Source organism: Ursus arctos, unplaced genomic scaffold (assembly GCF_023065955.2).
Source record: "Ursus arctos isolate Adak ecotype North America unplaced genomic scaffold, UrsArc2.0 scaffold_6, whole genome shotgun sequence".
Lineage (NCBI taxonomy): Eukaryota > Metazoa > Chordata > Mammalia > Carnivora > Ursidae > Ursus > Ursus arctos.
The window spans coordinates 33,446,003-33,463,929 of NW_026623078.1; positions in this window are offsets into that span (position 1 = coordinate 33,446,003).

Below are 17,927 nucleotides of genomic sequence, written 5' to 3' on the forward strand. Positions count from 1 at the left end.
GCTGAATTTCCCATCTTCTCTGACACTCCTCTCATCTCCTCCACTTATCAAAGCATTGATCTTTCAGTCATATTTGATTTATAGAAATCCTTTGCAACTCATTTGCAATCAATCAGCTGAACCTACTTTTTTATTTTTTATGTTTTCTAGTACTGACTATCTCCACGTGATCTTTGTCCAGTTCTTAGAGCATCACCGAGAAGAGGGGTGAGAAGTGGATTCTAACCTCAGCTAGCAGTGACAAGACCAGAGTGTGTCTGCTTCTTACTTGTGAAATGGGAGTAGTAATCAAGACAGCTCAATCTCATGGAATAGCATGGGCATTAGATATGATTACAGATTGGAAGTCCTGTAAATGTCAGGCATTACCATTAACCTCATCACCATTGTGAATTTCTGACTTGTGGTCTTTGCCTTAATTTCTTCAGGCCTTGATGTCTTCATCTGAAGGGGGAAAAAAAAGTTCTAAAACATGCCTTCTGCATTATCTTAAATATCAGAAGCAATGAAGCATGTAGGAATGTTTCCTAAAATGTAAAGCATTTTATGTTAGTGAGCATTGCTAGTTACTTCAAGAACTTTAATGGAAATATGCCATAGATGTAGATATTTAAAAAATTAAAGAACTATTTTGAGTGACAAATAGTTTCTAATGCACAAAACTTAAGTGGTAACTCCAGTTATGTATGTATGTGGGGGAGGGTGTATACTGTTGCTCAGCAAAATATCTGGTTAGGGCTATTTACAGTAAATTTAAAGTTAAAAAATCTTTTTCTTGACACTGCAAGTAAAACGAGAGAATCTTTTTATTTTTATCTATGAAATATGTATGAATATAGTGTTGGAACCACTTTGGAAAGCGCTGTGTTATGCAGGCTTAATCCTGACAGCCTAGGTTTAGGAGTTCAATTTACTTCAGTGACCCTACTTTTAGACCAAACTCTACATTACTAGGCAAATAACATTTGCTATTTCACATAGTAGAAGTTTTCCCTGACTTAGCACATTATTAGAGACTCCATAAACAGAAAGCTTGAATTGAGAATTGGACTATATCCCAAATTAACATAACCTGACAGACTAAAAATTAGTTCCTATAACTCTGTACATGTGAATATTTAACTAAGTTAGAATTAAAATCAAATTAAATAAAAATTCAGTTCTTCAGTCATACAGGGTATATTTCATGTGCACAGTAGCCATGTGAGACAAGTGGTTACCACACTGGTGAGCATAGATACAGAAATTTCCACCGATTCCAGAAGTTTTGCTAAAGAATACTGTTACAGAAAGGTATTTGTAATGATACTGCACAAGCATCCAGAAAACTTATTGCATTTGTATATTCCCACCAAACCCTCAAGTTTAAGAAAATGAGGGGATTTGTATATAATTTTTAGCTTACCCGGGAATTTGTCTAATTTTTTGTGAGAAAGATGTGATGATATCTGCCTCATTCTTTATTTTTGCATCTCTAATAACATATAAAAATTAGAAAATATATTTTAAATAGTGACATTACAGATTTGTATATGCCTTGTTTTAATTTAATTTATTTAATTCTATCTGGAAAAAGTAATTTTCAAACATTCCATCTACTTCGATATTTAGATGCTGATCAAATTATCATCTATCATTTTGATATTAGACAGATCAGAAGAGTATTTGCTTATTAGCCATTTCCACAGGTGAGAAAACTAACAAAATTAAAGATAGTAACATACTAAGTACTGCATTTTTATGATCAATATTTCCTGAAAAAAAAAAAGCCATCAAATGTCAATGAAATGCTCCACTGGACATTTTAACCTATTTTTATATCCTTAGAAACATTTAATTCATTGAGTTGTTCACCTGACATTTTTACAGATTGCTTTGATTGTAAAAATGTCATTTTAAAATGATGTTTTTACACTGCCTCGGTCTTAAACATCAAATGGGGGATAATTCTTCATTTGAAGTTATTAAACATGGCTATAATCATAAAAATGTCATTTTAAGATAATTCTTCATTTGACCTTTTTTACACTTAGCTGCTCTTTTCTTCCTTAAAAATCTGATATTAGAAATGAAAGTTAATAGAATTTGAAGACCGTACTTAAAAATTTAAATCAGGATTTCACTGCTAATGTTGCCACTGTCTTCAGGGAATGGTTTTACTACTGATCCCCTAAACATTACAGTTCTGGGCATTATTGGTGGAATATGTGTGTGCATGCATGCATGTGTGTGTGTGTGAACCAACAGTGACACCCAACCATGCTTACTTGTATCTTCTCATAAATAATCTATGACTCTTTACAACTTTCATCTCCATTACTGTACTCTTGGAGTATATTACTCTCTATAGGCAAATCACAGAAGAGCCATTTTCTTCCAGCCATGGTGACTATGAGTATGGCTTTGAAGTCATATAATTATGACAACTACTTGCATCCAGGATCTACTTTTATGCTAACTCTGTGCATTGCTGTACCTTGTTTGTTTGTTTGTTTTATTTTGTATATATACATCCTTGTACAGAAAGCAAATAAAGAATGGTAGTCAATATTTGTGTTTTCTCAATACCTTGTTAAGGGTGTAATAAATATATTTGGGGTGAATAGAATAATAATGATAATAATATTTCAAGCACATACTTTTATGCCAGGCACTGATGTGAGAATTTACACTGGCATTGATTAATTTTCATGACAATCTTGTGAGGGGTATATTATTGATTTACAGCCAAGGACAGTGGATCTCAAAAGGAACAGAACCAGAATCTGAAACAAGGCGGGCAGAAATACTGAGATAAATTAGCTATGTTTTTCTCAAACACAACTTAAATGTATATGGTGGTACATGCAGAATTTTTGGAGTTATTATGGCAGGGGATTGGCTTCAGAAATGGAGATTACAAGAAAGCATCTAAAAGCATCTTTCTTCTCCTTCTCCTGTTTTGGCTACAAGCTATTCTTCTCTTGTAAGCCAAGCAGGCCCTGGAACAGAGAGGCAGCCAGGATATAAGAAATACAAGAAAGACAATGACTTTAGGTTTTCTCTGTTCTGAAACCTCTGAGTCTCTAGAAATCAGACATAATGGCAAGGATCTTCCTTAGGTAATTGTAGTGATACTTTGGCCAATAGGCATCATCGGATCCTCCAAAGAAAGGCTGTTTTGGGCACCTTAATCTAACTCTTCTTCATTTCCTAGGGAACCAAGAGGGTCAGAATAGATCAGATCATCTGAGTCTTTTTTACCCTTTAATCTGAAAGAAGCCCTGAAGCCTCTTCCTGGTATCTGAAGAGGGGACTAATGACCTACCTTCTACTATATTCCCAGTCTACAATAGTGTTGGCCATCCTGGCTCTCCATCCTTGACATAGTTTTTATTTAGTGTTCCCTAGCAGTTGGATCTGAAACTGATTGAGCCATCAGGGAGAAATAACAACTCAAAAAAGAGGTCCATAAGCTAAAAGGAAGAAGAAAAAGTTAAAATTAGAATTGTTCCACAAAAGGAAGGCCTGCAAGAAGAAGCCACTGTAAACCTAAGTAACAAAAATGATACTAGGATTTAAGTCTAGTACACATAAGGGAAAAAAAATCCTTATGGAACTGAAAAAAAAGGGGGGTAGGGAATTTTTAAGTTAAAAAGTTCTGGAATATTGAAAGAAAAAAAATCATTGCTGAGATTCAAATTGGTGTCTTGGAAGATCAATTTAAAGGGAAAGCAATGAAAATAATCATCCTAAAGAAAGTACTCAATCTGCAGACTGAATAATCTTAACAAATTACATAGGTTTTTGATGACAAAACACACTTAGCATTTAGTAAAAAATCCCTGACCTCCATAATCAAGAAAAAAAGTTAAGCTTTCAAACTGAAATAAAAATTACTTATTCAAAACATAACAAAACAAAAGAATTATATCAGCATGAAAGTTCCATCTGCAACTCTCAGGTTTAAAGATGGTGGGATGACATCTGCTAACTATGGAGAGAAAAGTTGTCAAACCTAAAATAATAATATCATTTAACTATCAGGATATTATAAGCAGATATGCATTAAATAAGAATATATATATATATTAACAACTTAGAAACATGCACTTATCAAAGTGTGCTAATGAAATCAACAAATGGATCAGAAAACAAACCATAAGATACAGAAAGTAGAAAAGGAAAGAAAAAGGATGAATCCTGAAACTTTTCCTTATTTGCAATATCCTTCTATTGCAGTTTCTCTATCCTTTGCTCTTACTGTTTTCTAACAGCTATCTATGCAGTGAAATAAAAAATAATTACAAGCTGAATAGAATGTATAACATAAATGTTAATACAGATCCTTGAAATTGAAGAGCCAAGGAAAATTGTAAGGGTCAGCAGTGAAAGTATTGAACTAAAACAGTTAATATAAAAATGGAAGAAAAAGCTGGGTAGCATGACAAGGAGGTGGAATGCAAGTGAGATGGTAGAGGTTAGCACTGGGGGCAAGATGTTTGATGGGGAATAGGTATTTTATTTTCATACACTATTCAAGGGAAGTGTTCAATTATGACCACTTCATATAAAATAAAACTAATACAACAGAAAAGTATAGCAGAATTTAGAAATGATAAAGTGGAGAGTAAATAACATCATTATGTTCAAACCAAAAATATAGTAAAAATGAAAAGAAGTAAAAGCACATTTAAAAATTTAAGAAATGGAAGAAATAAAGTCAAACTGAATGCTCCCATTAAAAGAAATAGGTTGCTGGGGCACCTGAATGGCATAGTCGGTTAAGCGTCCAACTCTTGGTTTTGGCTCAGGTCCTGACCTCAGAGTCCTGGGATGGAGCCGTGTGTCAGGCTGCACACTCAGTAGAGTCTGCTTAAGATTCTCTTCTCCCTCTGTTCCCCCCACTGTGCTCTCTCTCTCTCTTTCTCTCTCAAATAAATAAATAAAATCTTTTAAAAAAAGAAATACGTTGTCAAATTCAATTAAGAAGCAAAATCTTATTTTCTGTTTGCTAGAGATTGTTAAATGGTTCAAATTCTGTATTCTTTCCAGTATCCACACCAAAGGGACAGAGTCATTTCCCCATTGTTTAAATCTATAGCTTCATTTAAAAGTCTCAATATACTAAGTTATGAGGTTAGGTCTCAAAGGTATTGTATGTTGCCCTTTGATTGCTGTTAAGCCTCTGCTACAGCCAAGACAACATGCTTGGTATAGCCTGCTGTAGGATGGCTTACGTAATACAAGTTGAGTTGTCATAAGTTATTCCAACAGAGACCATCCTAGATCAACCAACAAAGAGCAGACCCCCTAGGTAAGTGAGAGAAACCAGACAAAATATGAAGAACTCCCACTCATATGCAGTCGACTATGGATACATAACCAAATCCAGCTGAGATCAACCAACCATCGGTGAGAACAGCTAAATCCCGCCACAAATTTGGTGAGCTATCAATAAATGATTATTGTTGTAAACCTCTGGGGTTTTGTGGTTCTTATTATGACACATTATTAGGCAAATAGAAAGTAAAAAATGTTTATAAGAAAGACACTAAAATAATATATATGATAAAGAAATTTAGAAATAAAAGATATAACAGAAGACTCTAAGCAAATGCAATAAAAGAGAAAGCAAGGGAGCCAAAATAACACTTAAAAAACTGAAATCTAAGGTTAAAAGAATTAATCAAGACAGAAAAATATTACATAAAATTAGAAGGTGTAACTTATAAATAGAATGTTGCAATCTTTAACTTGTATGTACCAAAGTAGCTGATAAACTACCAGAAAACTTTAATATATAATATTAATGGGATATTTACATATGCCTCTATAAAAACTTAACAGCTCCTGAAAGGACAAAAATAAGTAAAAATGTAGAACACTTAATTCAATCAACAAACTTAGTTTGCTTACATGTCAATTCTTAGATTCCATTTAATTTCTTTTTTTTTCTTAAACCTTTAAATATTAAAAAAAAAAACTGATACTTCCAGTTTCTGGTTCTATAGGTGAGGTGCTTGGAAGTTGAAACTTTGTTCTAACAAGTAAAAAACTGAACAGACTGAAAAATTAACTTTTCTTAAATCCATAAGGTAAGGACATAGGGCAAACCACTGCCTCCAGGATTTGAGAGACAAGTAGGCCAATAGAAGCAGTCATGTCTTACCAGAGCAGAGATTCAGGAGCAGAAACCACCACAGGAACCAATGTCAGGGTAGGAAAACCTGACTGCAATTGGTGAATTGCTGGAGGTTCAGTGTGAACAACTCTAAGAGTAAAAAATTCTATGAGGACTCATCCAAATGGGACCCACATACTTTTGTGAGCTTAGTTCTAAGGGCACTACCAAGTTCTCCCAGTAAATATTGAAGAAAAACCACCTCAGTCTTCCAAGGGCTGGTCAGGGAAACGTAATCATTTTTAACGATAACAGAGCTCTGTTTCTTAAGAAGGCCTTTTCTCGGGGAACCTGGGTAGCACAGTCAGTTAAGCATCTGACTCATGGTTTTGGCTCAGGTAGTGATCTCAGGGTTGTGAGATTGAGCCCCATGTTGGGCTCCATACTCAGAGTGGAGTCTGCTTGGGATTCTCTCTCCCTCTCCCTATGCCCCTCCCTACTGTGCTCTCACTCTCTCTCTAAAATGAAATCAATTTTAAAAACAAAACAAAACAAAACAAAACCAAGGCCTTCCCACAGAAGAAACTAGTTAACCAGAGCTTAAACTCCAGGGGTATTATCCCAATCATCCTGTCCCTTCTAAGGGTGGAAGAAAAGCTTGGAGAAACTTGTGAAGTCCATCATTCAGAAGCATAGTTTCACTAAAAGACTGACAACGAATCATAGAGCTATAGAAATATTCCAGTCCCCTCATACCTCATCACCACATTTCCAATGGCCCATTTAAAGCATTTCATTTTACTCAGTGCATCAAGTCTGGCTATTTAGAAAAAAAAAAAAATTACAAGGCGTACCAAAAGGCAAAATAGCAGAATTTGAAGAGACCAAAGAAGTATCCCAAACAGAAATGACAGGGAGGTTGCAATTATTGGATGGTGAATTTAAAACAACTATGATGAATATGCTATGGGCTCTAACATGTAATTGGCAACATGAAAGAACAAATGAGCAACATAAGCAGAAAGATGTAAATTCTAAGAAAAAAAATAAATGTTAGAAATTAAAACATTGGAAGAGATATGAATACTTTTGATGGGCTTTTTAGCAGACTAGACCCAAGTGAGGAGAGAATCTCTGAGCTCGATGGTATTTCAATAGAAACCACCAAAATGAAAGGTGAAGAGAGTAAAGACTGGGGGGAAAAAAAAAGAAAAAGAAGAAGTTCAAGACAGTAGAAAAAACTTCAAAAAGTAGAACATATGTATAATGTGAATACCAGAAAGAGAAGAAAAAGAGAAGAAATATTTGAAAAAAAAAATAACTTCTGAGATTTTCCCAAAATTGATGTCATACTTCAAACCACAGATCCAGGAAACTCAGAAAACACCAAGCAGAATAAATAACAAAACAAAACAAAAACAAACAAATAAAAACACTACACTCGTCATATCATTTTCTAGCTAAGAAAGTCAAGATAAAGAAAAAATTTTGAAAGAAGCCAGAGGAGAAAAACACCTTACCTATGGAGGAACAAAGATATGAATTACATCTATCTTCTCCAAAATTATGTAAGCAAGAACAGAGTGGAATGAGATATTTAAAAATGTTAAGGAAAAAAAAACCCACCTAGAATTCTTTACACTGGAAAATTATCCTCCAAAAGTGGATGGGAATTTGAGAAATTTGTTGCCAGTAGACTGGCCATATGAGAATGGCCATATAAGAAATGTTAACAAGAATTCTTTAGAAAGAAAGACAATGAGTCCAAAATTTGGATTTCTCTAAAGAAAGGAAGAACGTAAAAGGTAAAATAAGTGAAGGTAAGATTTTTTATAATAATATTTTTTATTATATTATGTTAGTCACCATACAGTATGAAGGTAAGATAATTTTTTTTTAATTTTTCTTATTCCTGATTGATCTAACAGATGAGGGTTTGTTCAAAATGATAATAGCAAAAATGTTGAATACAAAAAACCCATTTTAAATATAAAGACATATACAGATTAAAGTAAATGGATAGAGAAAAATATTCCATGTTAACACTACTCAGCACTATAAATGCTATATTCAGAGGAGATTAACATCCATAAATGATTTCATTATAAAGATTGACAAATAAATCAAAAAGATCTTCAAATTTATCTTAAGAAATTGAAACAAAGAAGAAGTAGGAAGTGGAAGTTTATCAATATTTAAGCTGAAATTAATATAGAGATATTAGAAAAATATAAAGACATTAAAAATGTTTAATCATCACATGAGCTTGATTACAAAAAAAGATTAAAATACATAATATTTGAAATAAGATTGAAGACAAAAGCACACATAAAATGTGATCAAAATAATTATAAGGAAACATATGCAACTCTATGGAAATAAGTATAAAGCATAGAGGAAATACAGACTTTCCTGCTCAATATAAATAGCAAAATTAGCCATATGTGAAGTGAAAAACATAAATATACCAATTACTATAGGAGAGAAATATGCTTACATCGGTACCAATGAAATAGTAACCAGGACACTGTCATATCACAGTTGGATTCTACTCATTTTCAAATAATCCATTCAAGATTGTTAAAAGATAGAGTTCTCAAATTCATTTTTTAAAAATCTAACTTAACTTCAAAATCAAATCTTAAACATTATACTCAATGATGGGAGATTGAAAGATTTCTTCCTATGATCAAGAATAAGACAAGGATGCTCAGTTTCACCACTTCTATTTAATGCAATACTGGAAGTCTTAGCCAGAACAATTAGGCAAGAATAAAATAATGGCATCTGAATTGGGAAGAAAGAAGTAAAATTATAAAAAAGCCACGTAATGGCCAGATAACTCAAGGCAAAGTAGCCAAAGGATTAGAACAAGCAATTCATGACCTGCGAATTTAACAAATACACAAAGACATGTTCAAACTCACGAAATACAGAGGGTAATAAAAAATCAAAATGACAAGGAAGTATTACTTCATTAACATTAGCTTGGCAAACGAAAAATGTGATAACATCTTATGCTGGCAGGAATTTAGGAAACATGATACTCTCATACTTTGCTGATAGAAATGTAAATTGTTACAGACACTGCATCTATTAAATTGAAACATACTTATAGCATTGACTTAGGAATTTCATTCCCATGGAAATCTGCTCCATAAAAACAAACAATTAAAAAAAGCCCTTCATTAAATAAGTATATACATTGCAGAATTGTACATGGTGGCGCAAAATGGAAATAGACTGAATGCTCATTAATGGGAGAATAGTTGAATAACTCATAATACACCCATATTGTGGGTAGTTGTACAGCCATTAAAAAGAATAACTCAGAGTTCTTAGAGTCATATATTTTTACGTGAGAATATTATGAGGCAAAAACAGTATAACATGTTCTCATTTTTAAAACAAAGACAAGAAAATCCTGTGTGTGTGTATAAATGTATTTTAATATGAATTATACTAGTGGTGAAAAGTCCGGAAGAATACACAGTAGGTTTTAACCAGGTGTGGCATGACAGTATGTTTGAGGAAGGGAAAGCAGCAGAAAGCAAAGCAGAGAAGGGAAGAAAAGAAATAAGCAATAAATAAATATAAAAGGCAAAAAAGAGATGAATTAACTAAAAAACCTGGAAGTGGTAATAGATCTTTACAGTAGCCCAAGCATGAAATGATGGCGGTGCAAATAAGAGCATTAGTGATGAGAACGGAAAGGCAGTGATTGAGAGCTTCCGTGGCAACCAGACGCTCTCAAGTCATATTATTGCCTGAGTCTTTGAGGGAATTCAACAAATAACAGTACTTTTCTCCCCCATTTAGTTTCTGAACTAATTGATGAGAAAGAAAGCAGAAAGTCAAGGACTGAACCTCTATTTAATTTATTAGGAGCGACATGGAGGCTTTTGCAACTGATAGTATCAAAAGCCAAGGAACAATAGGTACAAAAAGAAAAGTATGTGTATGTGAGCATGTATGTGTATTATAGATAGTGAATGTATGAGTGATAGAAAAAAAAATAAAGAGAGAGAAAGAGATGCACAAAGACACCAAGGAAAATGATAATAGATTTTAAAAATCCAGGTATGATTAAAAACTGGTTATTAGACACCTCCATGAATATGGTTTTAGCAGAGTGGTAGGAGGTGTAGAAGAGTTCATTAAGCATAGAGTCAGTGAACGTGACTGCACAACTTTAGAAAGTGTGTCAACAATATGAAAGAAAAACGGCAGTAGAAAAAGACCACAGTTGGATCTTGACTATGGATGTCAGGAAAGAACATATAAAAAGAAAGTAAAAAAGCTAATACTTGGAATAGATATTTGAAAATAAGTTAGTTAATTGTCAGTGGAAACCATAGAATATATTCTGCATACCTGGGTAAAGAAATTTAACTAAGAGCTTAACTTTCACCATGAGAAGCCAAAGTAGCCTTCATGGTTGTTACTTTTGGGGTACTTTTGGGAGGTCTAAAGCAAACATGGAGAAGATAAATGAGAAATTAAATTAGGAGTTTGGGTTGAGTAAACATGCGCGCACACACACACACACAGATACACATATCCTGAAACCAGAAGATTGAGAGACGAAGACTTCTAGGCTATAGATACCCTGAAGAAATTAGTCTGAGGCCATAGATTTTAGGAGGATGACTCAGTTGAAAGGTCTCAAAAGAAATCATCTGATACAGTTTTCTTCTCATAGTAGGAATGATATGATCTGCGTTAGGAAGAGGAACAGCTGAAACACATCACGTTTAATCAAATTGCCCAAGTTCATGCAGCTGTAGCCAGCAGATGTCAGGTCCACAGTCATCTTTGTACCTCTGCCACCACACCAGCTAAACTCAATAAAATTTGCATCCTAAGGTAGACATTGTCTTCTTTATGTAACTGCCTATCTCAGTACTTGTTATACAATCTCACATTTACCAGGAGGACTGCAAAACAGGGACTATGGTCCTCAAGAAACCTCCCTATAGATGGAACACTACACGCAAGGCTCTTTCCCTGAAGTATTGAAAATACAGAGGCCCTCTGAGTGTTGTAAGGCCAGGACCTTCTGATGAGTTTTACTTCCTGAAATTAGCCTTAACTTTGAGCACCCTAGCTTTAAGACTCTCCAACAGTCAACTGGATGCCAGGGATGTGGTTTCATCAATTGGGGCCCCACCTTTCCTTGGCAGCTCTTCTTGATACATAAAAACTGAATGATCACAATGAAAAGTGGTATAATTTGGAACTCCAAATTCTTGGCTTTCATTGCTTCATTTCTATATGTAGCTTATCTGCTCATATTTGCACAGTAGTATTAATTACTGCTCTGGCAAATTACAATAAGATTCCTGTGGAATTACATTTTTATATCCATTTGAATACCAAAACAATTCAGTATGTTTCATATTCTAACAATGAGTACCACAGGAATTAATAGTAATTGTGTCACTCACTGTAGCATGTTGCCAAACAATTATTACATGCAGTTGATGAACATTTTAATAAATGCCATCATACTCTGTACTCAATTAAAACAATAGCACTAATAATTAATATTACCATTATTCATATCAAGTTATGGCTGTGGGTAGTGTAAGTTACAGAAAACGACTGGAGAAATAAATGTTCATTTCAATACCATTTGTATTTTCTCCAAAGTATTAAAATGTAATTTGCATAAAATACATGCATCATTTTCAATGTAGCTGTAACTTAAGAGAGCAGCTTTCTCATCTGCTTAAATGATTGAGAAAAGGAATGGTTTTTTAAAGAAAAACTAAAACTGCACAGATGAAGACAAATGCATCATTTTTTACAGCTTGTTTTGTCAAGAAAGCATTTAGTATTTGTTTATTGAGTGATAAATGCAATTTGTAGTCAGAATGAGCACTTACACAATCCACAACAAAATAGATATTAGATAAAATAGATCTATCCACTGTCTGAAACAATTTTTTTATTAAATTACTTAGGTTAAATGATCTAAGATCCTAGAAATTGTCATCTGGGAGATGTAATCATTAAACTGCTTCAGTTATCAGCATATTAATAAAACAAATTACTTTTTATGGGAACTTCTGACTTTAGGGACATAAGACACAAAACAGGCATGTTTTGATGATGGGGTAGAAAGAGACAGTGTATTTCTATAAACAAATTTGGCATATACTCTACAATCCAATATATGCTTAGTTTTATCTAGTCTTACCACTGAAAAGATGCCACAGGATTGAAAGCTTCAAAGAGGGACAGACACCTAACTCTGCTGCCTGTAGTAAGAAATCTAAATATATTGCATCAGTTTACCCTTGGACGGGCACCAAGTAATCGCTCTTTTAGAAATATCTCCATTTCCTTGCAATATTGTACCTATATTAGAGTTTTAAAATAATTTGAAAATATAATAGTATGCCTCATGCCACAATATGTAATAGGTTTAGTGGCACAATAAAGTTGGAAAATGTTAATATATCCATTACTCCATTACTAAGGCCAAAAATGAAGTCACTGGCATTCAGCCTACCAGAGAGGAAGAAATTAAAACTAGGTGTCCTACTAAATATTCCCCTCTTGATTACTGGGCAGGTGCTTCTGTGGAAAGAAAAAAGGCAGGTAACTGGACTCCTTGTAAACATGCTGATAACTCGCCCCCTGATGTGTAGATTAATACTATTTGCTAGGATAATCCTGATACGTGAAGTGCTTTTACTTTTTCCCCAGTACAACCCTGGTTTAAGATTGCATACAATAAATAAAATATATGATCTATAGATTGCTGAGGCATGGTTCTCTAAAGAATATCATGCAAGCTGTACAGATCTCTGGGGTATGAAATGGAGATGTCTCATAACCTAAATTCCTCCTAATCTCTTTGTGAACTAACCTGAGAACTTCTTCAGCAACCCAATCGACATACAGTCAGAGTCTGAGGCCCTTACAGGAATGAGGGACCCAAAGAGCCGACGGGGTGCTCCACACATCTTCCTGCTTTATCGCGATTGTGTGCATCCTTACTGAAGTGTCATACTGTGTCAAACACGTGCTTCATGGGAATACTAATTTTGTGTTACCTCACCTACATCTAAGGGTCTTTCACCAGAGGTAAAAAATTGGGTGCGGGGCAAGGATGGCATTGACTTGTTTTTCAAACTGCTCACAGAAATTTCTTGTAACCACTTAATCTTCAAGGACAACACTGTGAGCCCAAATCCCCCTAAGGTTTTTTCTCAACGTTTAATGTCAATATCACTAACCATTGGGAGTTACTTATTAATTCCTTAAGGTTTTTCTTTTTTTTCTTCTGGAGAAATTTCTACACTGGTTACTGTTAGGCCAAAGAAAATGAAATACCAAAGAATTCAAACAGAATTTATTTTTTTTCTTAAACTTTAAAATTTATGGGTTTTTCTTCCTGTGTTTTGCCAACGAATGATAACCAACCCTTACTTTTTCTCCACACAAAGCAAGTTAATCACTCTCCACTCAAAACTTTAGCTATCAGTTTATGCTCCATTCAGAAAATATCTTTTCACTTTATAGATTCTCTTTAGTAGTAGAAATTATATGAAAGTATACTCCATGCTTGGATTTTATGTCTATGACTCTCTCCTAGTGGTTGTTTGCAGCTCTGGCTTGTAAGAATTCCTATACGAAGCTCTCAACCCACGGTGACCATCCTCAGCTCATATTCCTTGTCCAAGGAGACCCTAAAATGCACATTTCCACAGGTGATCATGATAAGCATATTGCTGTATACACACGTAATCATATGCGGAAACACACACTCAATAGGAATATTTGATCTGAGAAATATTCTTAACAGATAACAGAATATTTATTCTAGGACAATTCCTCTTCACTTTGTAGTATTTGTGATATGGCCAGCTGAGACCAGGAATCCATTTCATGGCCAAAAAAATCTAATGAGAAAAGCTATGACCCATAATCCAGGTCTCATTACCACTTCGCTTTAATCAGTTGAGCTGATTGACTTCTAAAAAGAGAAAGGGAGCTATTAGAATATAATAAAATGGCAAAATGTGTAAATCCATTTATAGCCATGTTTTATTTCATGGACAGAGATCCTGAATTTAGTACATATATTAGTGGGATAAAAAATATGTCTTGCACTGGATATACAATGAAATGTGACTCTTAAAATCAAGAAAATGTACTTATATCCTCCATTTATTCTTTAACAATATATCTGGTACACCATTATCTTTGGGGGAGTCTTTAGTTATTCAGTATGAAGGCTCATTTTCTGAGCTAAAGGTTGGAGTAATAGTATTTATTTGAAATGTAAATGAAGACTTCCACCAAGGAATGTATGTTTCATTTTGCATTTGTCTCTAATCAGAATGTCCTATGAATAATGTAGTTTGGCACCAATATTCTCATTAAGCAAGTTTCCCATTATTGCATTTTCTGATTATAATCTCCTCGTTAAACTTCCTTTACTATTCCTGCTGATAATCATTTATATGCTTAGGTCTTCAGTATTAATCTGAACACACACACACACATACACACACACACACACACACAACCTCCTGTAGATGAGAATCAAATTATATTGATGACCAGATGTCCTTTAAATAAAGGGTTGTTATCCATTGTATGTCCAAGAAATGGCATGGAGTTGAATTGTCAGACTGGGCTAAAAGAGAAAATGAGTTGCAAACTAGTCTCAATTTATATCCATCTACGAGGCAATTTCACAATTATACTTGATTGACAGAACTGGCCAAGAAAGAAACAGAATGGTAGAAGAAATGGGACTAACTAGAATCGTTCTGTGTTGTTGTTACTGTTTCCTTTTTTCTTTTGCTTTTAGTTAAAGAACCATGGAATTATACAACATTAGAATTTGCAAAGGACTTTGAGAGACTCATATTTTAACCATATGACACCTCAAAAGATGTGCTTTCCATAACAAGAGTACAGATTTCGACTGTATAACTCTTCAAAAAAATAGGTCTTCAGACTTTTTAGAAGGGAAATTCATATTTTATCTCCTTGAAACCTTGAAAGAAGAGGTGGTCGAGCTAAGGAGTAATGATAATGAAGTGTCAAAAGTAAGCCAGAAGGGAGTTCTCATTCCTACACACATACCTTCCTTCCTGAGGTTCCTACAAACTGTATTTGAACCATATTTGAGGTCCTAGGAAATAATTTATTAATCAGGGAACATTTTCTATTCCTCAACAGAAACAAAGATGCTCACCATACCCTGTATAAAAATGACTCATATGCATGTAGCATGGATATGTTAAAGGCATAGAAAAGATAAAATACAGAACAAACTGAAAACAGTGGTTACCTTCAGCGAAGAGATTGAAAAAATGATTTTCATAATGTAGTATAAATATTTCTGTATTATTTAACTACTTTATAATGACTTTATATTTGTGATTATAAAAGCAATACAGTATTTTCTTCAAGCTTTTATATGCTTAAAACTCCTATTAACTGGACTTTCAACTAAATTAGCACAGATTTCCAAAATTTCCTAACAGATACAATTTTCCACATAAATCATATTAAATCTGTATGCTCTTCTTGAAAACTTTCCAAGTTTTTTATGTTGTGTTTTATTAACATTGTCCAGAATTAGATACGGTCCTTTTGTAAGCATTGCACGAATATTGAATTAATAAGAAGATTATGTATCTGTATGTGAACTTTTATTTTTTATAAGGAAAATGATATATATTTGGGGCAGATTTTCAAAGGAATGAAGTTGAGAAGATAGTTTTTCCACAGAACTTTTTTGGCTTAATATAAGTTTAAAAATCACCTGCCAACATTAAGCAGGGATAGGTTTGGGTAAGTGCTATTCCATGATTAGAGTATGAAGAGCCTTATATTTCCAGATTTTTTATTTCTAAAGCAGTTGCTATTGAAAAGCACCAGGGTCATACCGAGTGTTTGCCTTGCTGTTATCCTTTTCTGAAAAGGTTTAAAATCCAATACTATTATAGAAACTTACTATTAATATCCTGTTTCTTTATGAAAAATATTGGAGAATATTCATTGTAAGTCATGTCAAAAACATGCAATGAGCACCTATTGTATTCAAGAATCAGGCTTAGGGCTATAAAGAGATAAAAAGATGTTCCTTCACTAATAAAAATATTCACCACTTACTGAACTCATGTGCTAGGAACTTTGCTAAGCACTTTCAGCAAATTATTTAATCTTTTTTTATTTTTTAAGATTTATTTATTTATCTTTAAAAAAAGGGAAAGCTTGGGGGTTCAGGGGGGAAGGGAGAGAGAGAGAACCCTGAAGCAGACTCCCCACTGAGCAGAGAGCCCAACACAGGCCTAGATTCCAGTACCATGAGATCATGACCTGAGCCAAAATCAAGAGTTGGACACTCAACTGAACGAACCCCCCAGGCTTCCTGAATTATATAATCTTGATAATGCTGCTCTAAAATAAGGTGTTACGTTTATAGATGAGGGAGAAAATTTGGGCTTGGTGAGGTCAAAGAATTTGCTCACTTAAAATGGGAGAGTTGATATTTGCAATTCGATTTTGCTGACTCCCAAACCCATTTTTAGCTTACATTCCACACATAACTTACATATTCTCAGAGGTCTGTTCATTTGGACATAGGAAATTGCATTTTAGGAATATTCACCCAAGTTCATAATCCACACAGCATGTTCCCATACCCAACATGCAGACAAAACAAATAATACAAAATAGAGTATGTTGATGGTCATATTCATGATACAAGTGTCTTTAAGAGCATAGAAAGGGAGCACTGCTTAGACAATGAAAGTGGTCTTTATAGAGAGCTAAGACTAAAATAACTCTGAAGCAAAATCAGTAGAGAAGCAGGAGAGAGAGGAAGAGTTTTCAGTGAAATGAAATCCTATGAACAATTACGTGAGGGCAGGAAGTAGATAAGAGCTCTCGTCTCTTTACCAGACATTTCTGAGAGGTGCTGGGTCATATTTTGGAATTGGTTGCCCATGACTTTTTGAGGGTAAGTGGGAAATTTGCCAAGGGTGTAGGAACAAGTAAAATATTAACGAAGTCAGAAGTTGATTAAGACAGAAACAGATTTTTATCTTAGTCCCTGTAGGTTGCAATAACAAAATACTACAGACTAGGTAGCTGATAAACATCAAACATTTCTTTCTCACAGTTCTGGAGGCTAGGAAATCCAAAACCACGGTGCCAGAGAATTTGATGTGGTGGTTCATGAGGGCCCACTTCCTGGTTTGTACACAGATGCTTTTCTCTCTGTCCTCACAAGTCAGAAGAGCTGCCATTACAAAAGCACTAATCCCATTCATGAGGGTTCCACCCTCACGGTCTAATTACTTCCCAAAGACTCTACCTCCTGTATGATTACATTGTGCTTGAGAATTTCAACATATGAATTCTGGGGATATATAAGCATTCCCACCATAGCAGATATCAAGATGGAGATTTGCATACAGGAATTTTGTTGGAAGAGTGTACTTAGGAAGCACACTAATGTGGAGAACAAAGGCAAAAGAAAAATAAATTTCCTTACGATTTACAGCCCATTGACAAGTACCTAGGACAGGCAGAATGACCTTACTCAAGGAGCTTAGCTGCCTCAATGTTAATACTTTGCTGGAGGCAAAAAGCAAACTTAGCTTGACGTTAGCCAGACCTCCAGGATCTTGAAAATTCCCTTTGGAAACTTCCTCTATCTCTATCCTCCCAAGATATAATTTTAGCAATTAACCTCGAAGCATATAGCTCACTGATAAATATCCAAAAGTTCTCGTAACTAAGGTTTTACTAGACAGTAGTAAATGAACTTTTCCTAACAACTGCTAGC